This window comes from Delphinapterus leucas, chromosome 9 (assembly GCF_059928025.1).
Source record: "Delphinapterus leucas isolate spDelLeu-1000000601 "Yukka" chromosome 9, BTC_Dleu_Yukka2, whole genome shotgun sequence".
NCBI classification, from domain to species: Eukaryota; Metazoa; Chordata; class Mammalia; order Artiodactyla; family Monodontidae; genus Delphinapterus; species Delphinapterus leucas.
Window position 1 is genome coordinate 70,292,476 of NC_143137.1, and position 10,904 is coordinate 70,303,379.

The 10,904-nt window shown below is 36.4% G+C and overlaps 1 protein-coding gene across 3 annotated transcripts in view; it reads right to left on the reverse strand.

Moving 5' to 3' along the window:
* The window catches only part of SNX13 (sorting nexin 13), a 141,151-nt gene that overhangs the window by 108,977 nt on the left and 21,270 nt on the right, over window positions 1–10,904 (reverse strand). The gene's annotated exons all lie outside the window — the stretch shown is intronic.

The following is a 10,904-nucleotide window of genomic DNA, read 5'->3' on the forward strand; positions in this document are numbered from 1 at the left end:
AATCTGCCTGCCAATGCAGGGGACACAGGTTCGATCCCTGGTCTCGGAAGATCCCACGTGCCGCAGAGCAACTAAGCCCAACTGCCACAACTACTGAGCCTGCGCTCTAGAGCCCATGAGCCACAACTACCAAGCCCGTATGATGCAACTACTGAAGCCCGCACACCTAGAGCCAGTGCTCCGCAGCAAGAGAAGCCACCGCAATGAGAAGCCCGCGCACCGCAACAGAGTAGCCCCTGCTCTCCACAACTAAAAGCCCGCGCACAGCAACGAAGACCCAGCCCAGCCAAAAATAAATAAAAAATAAACTAAAATTAAAATAATAATAATGAAAAAAACTGCAAAAAATCATAGTAAAGACTTTTTAAAACAAACGTTTAACCTAGAGGGAGGGGATAGGGAGGATGGGAGGGAGACGCAAGAGGGAGGGGATATGGGGATATATGTATATGTATAGCTGATTCACTTTGTTATAAAGCAGAAACTAACACACCATTGTAAAGCAATTATACTCCAATAAAGATGTTTAAAAAAAAAGAAATAAAATAGATTATTTTCATTATGTTTCCATTTGACATATGTCTATTTTTAATTTACATATACATCAGTCTCATTCCTAAACAAACTGTTTAGGAATTTGTATGTATACATGTATGTATACATGTATATATAGATAACATACAAAAAGGGAAAGTATTCCCTTAAAAATAACTGATTAAAGCAAAATTTTTAAAGCTACTAAAGAATAAAACAGCTAAATTTCTAATTATGTGAACTAAAAGAATCCATCAAGATATCAGAAAAAAAATACCAATCCTGGGCATTTTGAACAAATTTTTTTGTATCAGCATACTTACCCTGATTATTTTTTTAATTCAATTACATACCAGTAGAGGAAAGCATGTATAGCTATCATTCATCTAAGAAAGGGAGGGTGAGAGTTATAAATTTATAAACATTTGCTTATTTTTTTTAAATATAAGAATATACAGAAATTTTTTTAAATGACGATCTTTAAGGAATGGAGAAAATGGGGTAGAGGGGACAGGGATAAGAATTGGACACTGAAAATACCTTGCTCTGTAAATCTGACTTTGTACCAGTATAAATATTTTACATATAAAAAGAATTTCAAAAGCAATCTCTAAATTTCAAAAGCAAAGTGAAATTTAAAAATCTAACTCAATATACTAACAATGTTGGAATAACCACACAGAGAAAGCAATATAGTAATTTTACTATGAATCATTGCTTCGGTAAAAAATAGTGTTGATAGTTCCAGTAAAACGAACTAGGGCTATTGGAGGAATGGCTGATTCCAAGTCTGGAGCAGGAACTGAGTTTAAGATGGGCCTGGAACACTTTGCCATACCAAAAAGCTACCAAAGATTACTAAGAATATGTCAAAACTCAGCAGACAACCTGAAGAGGCTTCACCTGGCTAAAGATGGAATCAGTAACACTAACAACTGCAATGTATTGGAGCATTTCAAATATTTGAGTTCATGAAATCATAGAAAGATTTTTAAATTTCATTGATCACCTTTGAAGGGTTCTAAAGAACCAGCTCTTTTTGAAAAGTGGTAGAGAATTAGGCATTTATCAGTTATACAAAGATGAATCAGGCAGAGAGTTGATGAAAAATCAGTTTCTCTTTAAGGAAAAAATCCATATAAGAAGAAGAAATGACAGAATATTGCCATATTGCAATCCCTAACATAGTTAGGGATCTACCAGTCTAACACGTGCGAGGAAGGGATGGAGAGAGGAGGGGAGAGAGAGAGAGGATGAAAGAGAGAATATGAACCAGACATTACATGCCTCTTGAAATAAAAATACACACCGCCATCTATCAAAAAGTTTTGTGGAGGTGGGGTTGGGGGACTCGAACCTGAATCTGACTGAGGAAAAGCAGGAGACTGAGAAAATGTTACAATACATCAGGGAGATGAACTTAGCAAAATTCAGACTGTGAGAAACACTAAAGGGCAAAAGACCCAATTCCTTCAACAAATAAAGGGCAAAGGGAAAAAAAAAAGAGAAAGAGGGAAGAGGAAGGTTGAGGAGAACCTGTGGGTTAAAACTGCAATATGTAGAACTTATTCAACTTGATTTTAACAAAAATACAGTGGAAAAAGAAGAAGAATGAGGAGAGAAAGAAGGAAGAGAAACTGGGTAATTCTAAATATCTTCTGAATATTTAATGACATTAACAAGTTACTGCTTAACTTTTAGCTTAAATAATGAATGGTGCCAGCTATTATGTTACAGCAAAAAGAACCCTTATGTTTTAGAGATGCATGATGAAATATTTAAAGATGAAATCATGTATCTCAAATATGCTTCAAAATAATTCTGCAAGTGGACAGTAGAGGAAAAGTGAAAAAGGATATAGACAAAATATAATTAGCCATGAGCTGGTAAATGTCTAAGCTGGGCGTGACAGAGGAAGTTCATTATACTAATCCTACTTGTAATGTTCAAAATTTTTCACTAAAAACATTTTTTAAAACACACACAATAATCACAAAATTCACTTACATAGTAAATGTACTTGCATTTCTTAAGGAACCAATGCAGGAAATAAACAGTGCACAAACATGCTACATGTTCACAGCCAAGAGATTAAACTGGGATTAAAAATTTCCTGTGATTAGTTGACAGTAGAGCAATATAAACTTGGCTATTCAATTAAGAAAAAGATTCTTTTAAATATGGAACTACTGTGAGTAATGACTTTTAATATCCTATTTTATGTGTGGGTTATGTATTTATTTTATATAAGAATTACTGCCTTTCAAAATAATTATTTGGAGGGGTTACGCTGATCCTATAATAATTAGATAACCATGTATTGGACTTTAGTTATACAAAGATGAATCAGGCAGTTTCTGCCCTCAAAACGTTCATAAACTAAAAAGGTAAAATACACATGTAATGATAACACAAATGTGGTAAGTGCCATAATAAAAAGTTACGAAGTGTTTGGGAATACAAAAAAGATAAATCCTCCAGAGCTTAAACAGTATTGACATTCCTTTAAAATTGGTTTCCAAAGGCAGTTTTGCAGTTGAACAAGAAAAATCAATCTCTTTTCTTTTCAGTTACCCACTTCTTTCCATCAAAATGGTATTACCCGAAATTAATTACTCACTTGATTTACTAAAGTTTTGGTAATTTCCAAAAATAAAAATTCCAAGTGAACAAAGATTCACAACTGCTAACGCTACATAAGAGTGTGCCACAGGGGAAGTAATCTTTCATGCAAAAGTAGGACAGAGAATATCATTTGTTTACTAAGCGTCTAAGCCCAATGCTCAAGGCTATTTATACTTTTATGTGTAAATATATTTAAAGATTCCATTTATAAATGGCAACAAAGTAAGTTGTGAGAGACAAATGCACTATTGAAGTTTCCAAAAACTACACATAACCAAATACAATCTTTTCAACAAATGGTGCTGTCACAGACATCCACAAAGAAAAAAATTAATCTAAGACACAGATCTTATACCTTTCACAAAAATTAACTCAAAATGGACACAGACCTAAATGTAAAACATAAAACTCCAGAAGAAAACTTAGGAGAAAACCTAGACAACTTTGGGTATGGTGATGCATTTTTAGATATAACACCAGACATAATCCATGAAAAAAATAATTGATAAGCTGGACTTCATTAAAATTAGAACCTTCTCTGTACTTTGTACTTTCCTTTTAATTTTGTTATAAATCTAAAACTGCTCTTTTAAAAAAGTCTTTAAAAAAACTACATATAATCACAAATACAAGATGATTTTACAACAGGAGAGAATGGTAACAAGACAGCACCAGTCATGAATTATAATAAACTGATACATAGTCATTATCAATGCACAAAAGTATGAAACTCAATCGTCAAACTGCTCAAAATTCATTCAACTTTATAAAAATGTAAAGAAACCTATTTTTACATAATGTTAAAATTAACTATTTAGGGGCTTCCCTGGTGGCACAGTGGTTAAGAATCCACCTGCCAATGCAGGGGACACGGGTTCGAGCCCTGGTCCAGGAAGATCCCACATGCCATGGAGCAACTAAGCCGGTGCACCACAACTACTGAGCCTATGCTCTAGAGCCCACGAGCCACAACTACGGAGTCCGTGTGCCACAACTACTGAAGCCCACAAACCTAGAGCCCCTGCTCCGCAACAAGAGAAGCCACCGCAATGAGAAGCCCACACACCGCAACAAAGAGTAGCCCCCGCTCTCTGCAACTAGAGAAAGCCCGCGTGCAGCAACGAAGACCCAATGCAGGCAAAAATTTTTTTTAATAAAATAAATTTTTTTTAAAAATGTGTCCTTTAAAAAATAAATTAACTAGATTCATTTCATAGATTTCATAATCTCTTATCTTAGGACAGGAAACAAGAGGTCAACATCTCTGATACAGAAAACCTTAAGAGAAACAATAAACATACACAAAATATGTATAATGTAATTAAGGAAAATTGAGGATCAGAATTTTAGTTGACATAATACATTAGCACATACTTCAACTACCTCCACCTAGACTCCCCTCCTCCCAAAGAAAATCACACTGTCTTTATTCAGGATACCTAGTGTATGAATTCCTCTCATAATCTACTCTAGTGTGGTCTAACATTCTAACATTTTGTGGCACAGTTTTTTAAATATAATTTTTACTTGTGAGATCTAATTTTTAAACAAATGGAATTTAATTACAAGGGAAAGCTGTTCCTAAAAGGGAACATGTGCACTCAAAACTATGTAAGTTCCACTTGCAGGAATCATTACTTTTCCCTCCCATGGAGAACAAATAGAAAATCCAAAGGTCAGTTCCAACATATCTCCCTGATTTTCCTATGGAATGAGGATATTTTCTATAAAAATTCTTTGACTCAACAAAAATAAATACAGTAAGCCCTAACAAATTATACTTTGAGTACAGTGAGTAAATCAGGTGTTCAGAACTTGAAACCCACCAAGTGACAGAAACATTATTATTCACGTGGGTTACATTCTGGTGGCAAAACACCAAAGCTGGGTGTGGGGATGGGGGTGGGTGTATGTGTTTAATTTTGTACTTAAATATGCATGATAAAATAATAGAAAAATATCCTCCCTAACTAAACACTCCAGTTTCAAGTCACTGATCATGGTGCCCAGGATCAAAACGTCAGCAAATAAGGAACTGAAGATAGGGAGGATTCATTACCAGAATACTTACTGCAGATGGGATGGGAGTCAGCCCATCTGATTTCATGACCCTTTATTACTCAATCGTCCAAATCAAGAGATTGAGCCTGTCTCCTTTTCCACTACAGTCTTCTGAGGCTTCCAAGTCAAGTTTCCTCTCTTACCCTAGTATGCAATAGAACCAAACACACCTCAAACATCTCAGTAGGTGATGATGGTTGGTCTTTGTTACAAAGAATTTAAGGTTTGAGAAAGGGATCAAAAACTGCCAGCATAGTATTTTTTTAATTCAATAAACATTTTTTAAAAATCACATAAAAATCAGGATTTCTGACTTTTCTTGAAAAACAGAAAAATCTGGCATCAGTGGAATCACCTCCCTGCAAGGCAATAATGGAATGAAGCTGAGTGGCAACAATCCCCATGAAAATGAGCCACAAACTCCTCGGTAGTGCCACAGTCCCAAAATTTGCTATAAGGTGTACCAGATGTGAGTCCAAGATGTGATTTATCACCGTAACTTTACAGTTGTTTTAATGAAAGAAGCAAAATATTTATCTGTATCTATGTTACTATCAGAAGGGAAAAAACAAAAGATAAACCAAGAAAGTAATATGTTTAAAAAATGGCAGACAACCTATTTCTTAGTGGAAGTAAAGTTAGAAATACATATCCCCATTTCATGAAGGGATGTGAATTCACATTAAGCGTTTCCTTTTCCCTAGTTTAGTCTGACAACAGACACTTCAAAGAGGAATAAACTAATAGCCTCAAGAAGAATCCAGTGGAGTAAAGAATGGAAGGAACAAATAGGGGCTGCAAAGGGGAAATTTCTGAAATCTGTTAAAGTGGGAAAGAATAAAAGGAAATTAAAGAGATCAAAAAATTTTCTACTGCTTTGCAAGTATACCAGATTATCTTTAAGCAGAAGAAAGCCTGCAACGCCCAGGATTCTGTTTTCACTCTCCTACAGTCTTACTATATATGCAATCCCTGAGTAATTTTGTTTTCTAATCTACCACTTTTAACTACCTCATACGTACCATGACTTCCAAAACTGTGCCTCCAGCCCAGATATACCTCCTGAATTTCTAACACTTATATTCAACAGCATACTGAACGCTTCTGCCTGAATTTCTCATGGGTACCTCAAACTCATCATGTCTAAAATTAAATTCATTCCATACCCCAATTTCCTATATTCCCTCATTTAAATTAAAAGGAGGAGACGTCGACATAGAGAATGGACTTGAGGACACAGGATGGGCAGGCGGAAGCTGCTAAGAGTAGCATCGACATATATACACTACCAAATGTAAGATAGATAGCTAATGGGAAGCAGCCACATAGCACAGGGAGATCAGCTTGGTGCTTTGTGACCACCTAGAGGGCTGGGATATGGAGGGTGGGAGGGAGGCTCAAGAGGGAGGGGATATGGGGATATATGTATGCAGATGGCTGATGCACTTTGTTGTACAACAGAAGCTAATACAGTATTGTGAAGCAAGTATACTACAATAGAGATGTATTCAAAAATTAATTAATTAAAAGGAGGCATCACTGCCTATCCAATCACTGAAAAGAGAAGTCGTAAGAGTTACCTTGAACTGTCTGTCCTCTTAGAACTCCCACATCCAACTAGTTAGTTATATTTTACATCTTAAATATCTTTTGGGGCCCCCCTCACCACCAAAGCCTTATACAAGACCTTCATTACAGCCTGCAAGACTACAATTCCTGCCTCTCCTCTGTTACATCCTCCTCACTGCCAAAATGACTTTTGAAAAAAAGAGTCTGAAATACCTGGCTTTTTCTTGAGTAGGACCTGTTCTCTTGCTTTTGTTCTCTAGGATGGATCACCTTTCCTCTCTAGCAAAATCTCTATCAAGTTCCCTTCAAGAACCAGATCAAATTTATACCCTCCATAAAGCGAGTCTTCCCTCATAGGCACCTCTCCCTCTTCCCAGATAGAATGTTCAGTCCTTGCATTCTCTGCCTCCACTGCACTATTTAAAGTTCTATAGTAATTATTTATGAATATCTGCTTTTTCTAAACTAGAAACTTCTTTCATTCATTGGTCAAACATTTATTAAAGTCTAGCTTGTGCCCCCTATAGCCAGGCTCTGCAATAAAGGATTGTTCTGGGCCTCAAGAAGCTCACAATCTTGTGGAAGAACAGAATTACATATAAAATTATACAACAATACAGTAAGAAAAATGATAGACATGCATCAGCTATTACAAGGCTCTAAAAAGAAGGAGCAGGTAATCTGACCCAGCCCGAAGGGGAGGAGGGGCGGCAAATCAGAGGAAGCATCCTGAAAAAGGTAACACCTAAGATTAATTTCAGAGGATAACAGGACTCAGCCAGGTGAAGAAGAGGGCAACTGATAAAGAGAAGACAACAGGAGTGGGCATTGAAGCAAGAAAGAGGGTCCCATGGGGAAGGCACTGAAGGTTGTTTTTAAAAGGTAGATTGTGAGAAGCTTATGGAATGTTCAAGTTAAACCATTCTATCAATTATGTGCAAGATTTGAAATAGGCAGGAAAACCTATGAAAAGCAATTACAGTCATACTATCTAAAAGCCAGAAACAGGTCAGAAGTAGTAGGGATGAACACATGTCTGCATAGTGGAGAGATATCGAGATGACCGACCAATAGATCAATAAATTGCATGGGGCATGACAAAGAGCCATCATCACAGCTCTTTAAGCTTGAGTAGTATCTGGCTGAACAACTAGTCACTCCAAACAAGATACAAGAAAGAAGGCTGGGGGATGGTAAGTTTGTTGTTTTGCTTTGTGGATGAAGAAGTGAAGTTCAGTATGGGACATGTTCCGAGCAAAGATACATACAGATCTCAAGTGAAGACAGACAGCAAGCAAATGGATATAGTGACACAAGTTATTTTCAAGGGAATCCTCAGGACTACTAATACATAGAATCAGAATTGATTACTACACAGTCATCTAAAAAAAATGACACGGGCTTCCCTGGTGGCACAGTGGTTGAGAGTCCGCCTGCCGATGCAAGGGACACAGGTTCGTGCCCCGGTCCGGGAAGATCCCACATGCCACGGAGCGGCTGGGCCCGTGAGCCATGGCCGCTGAGCCTGCGCGTCCAGAGCCTGTGCTCCGCAACGGTAGAGGCTACAACAGTGAGAGGACCGCGTACCGCAAAAAAAAAAAGTAGTTAAGAATTCTAATCCTAGCTGGTTTCTACTCCTAGCTCTGCTCAAAGATCATGTGAACCTGAGCAATCAAAATGTCTCTCAACCTTTGTTTACTCACTTCTAAAAGGAAGTGGATTATAGACTTCTTATATATACTTAAATGGCTTAAAAATTAACTTGAGATGATAGTATGAGGGGTGTGTGTATGTGTATATACAACAAATTCAAAGATATACTCAGAGCAACTCTGGAAGTCTTTCGTAAATTTCTGTAACTGCAAGAAGAATGTAAACTTGGAGTATAAAAGGGCTCTTTCCTAAAACGCTTAACTGGATTATATGTAATAAATTATTTTTCTATTGAGATCATCACTAAGGCTACCAGAAATCCAAAAAGCAGTACCCGAAGAAAAATGTAGTATCTATGTGAAAATACGAAACTGCCGTTCAGGACAAAGTATTCATCTACTACACTGCCTCCCTTCTTGGACTTCTTAAAAATGCCTACCTACTATGGTTTAAACCATCTTCTGAGGGACTCCTTAAGTACAGATCACCATGCTCTGAATTATAAGAATGACTCCCACCACACTGGGCCACAGTTACAAGGGTGGATTTCTAAGGCTGGTTTACTGGTCTGTTAGACAGCCTGACAAAATAGCTCTATCAAATAATATAGGTAACCCAGAGTAAATGGTGACTCTGATCTGGCCAATAAAGTCTTCTCTTGGGGCTGTCAGTTGATGGTGATGGGAATAAAAGCAGCAGTGAGGCAGTAAACAGAGTCAGTCAGGATGGCACAGCACCAGCACAGGCACTTACAAAAGCCTAATGCTAGGAGTGTCACAGGTTACCCACGTAGCTAGATCTGTATTATATATATTGTACATGACCTTATGGTGGCCAGATATGTGTTGTATCCGTAACTCCAGTCTACATCTCAATCTATCTGAAACCATGCAAGGCAGCCGTTTCTGTTGTATTGTGAAGTCTGGCTATCTAATAAGGCTCTTCTTTCACTGATTTCACCACTACCTTATAATAAAATTCTTGTCGACTAAGGGATTATTCCAGAATTCCTCTGTGCCTTACATCCTTAAAAAAAAAAAAGTCTACCATACCTAACACTTTTCAAAAAGCTAAATGCATTCTATGTACCTTTTAGTAGGTCTCTATCTTCTAAAACTAAAGAAATAAAAATAATGACCTTCAGATTCTTTCCTCAGTACTAAAGATGTAAGTTTATACTCTGTTTTCTCTGTTAACAGAAAAACTCAATTAGATCTTCCAGAGCTGACATTAGCTTCTTAACATTTTTTTCTTTCTTGGCAAACATAATTTAGTGAGGGTCATTTTATGATAAAAAAATTAAAAAATGAAATATTGAAAGAAATAGGCAGACTTCAATAATGTCAGAAGGTCATTATTTAGTCCAAACTAAATCAAAATTAGCCTTATCTAAAAAACCTCAGATATCTGATGACTATTTAACCTATCTTAAACGATTTACTTTAAATTTTCTACAGTATCCATTTATCAAGTATAACACAAGGCACTATTTTCATAAAGATGTTACAGTGATAGGATGGCCCCCAAATGTAAAGTGACTCAAAAAACAATTCCCAAACCCTTGGCAAAAGTAGAAGACAAAGAAATGTGACCTGCACTAAAGTCAGTTAAAACCTATAAATAACTTCTTGAAGGTTCCCAAGACTATTTGTGTTACTGTTTTCCCCTATTTTTTCTTTTTCATTATTTTCATTTTATCTTGCACAGTAGGGAGATTTACATTTACTTAGACCTCTAAAACCGTTCTCTGGGTTCTATGAACATAAATATAGTGAGAGAAAAGAAATGAAGGAGCACAACTTCACTTCAGTTTGAATGACATGAACAAAGCAAAATCATATTCAATAAACAAATAAACCACTGGAACAAAGATAAACAAACCCGTTTGAAAAATCTACTGTATAAAATGTACTAAATAAGAGTTGATATCCTAAAAAAACAACAACAACAAAAAACTGATCTTTGGCTCATTTTCTTTTTCAAGTCACCATGATCTTACATAGGAGAGTAGAAGGGAAACAAATAAACAAAACTGGGGTTATGTAAAATGGTACAGCCACTGTGTAAAATGGTTTGACAGTTAATCAAAAATTGAAACATACAATTACCATATGACCAAGAAATTTCACTCCTAGGTATATATCCAAAAAGCCTAAAAACTCAAATACATATACATACATGTTCACAGCAGCACTATTCACAATAGCCAAAAGATAAAAATAGCCCAAATGTCCACTAATGAATGAATGGATAAACAAATTGTGGTCTCTACTTACAATAGAGTATTTATTATACAATCATAAAAAGGAATGAGGCAGTACTGATATATGCTACAACACGGATAGCACATTATGCTAAGTGAAAGAAGCTAGGCACAAATGGTCAAATACTGTATGATTCCATTTATATGAAATACCCAGAAAAGATAAATTCATACAGACAGAATGCAGAAAGGTGGCTGT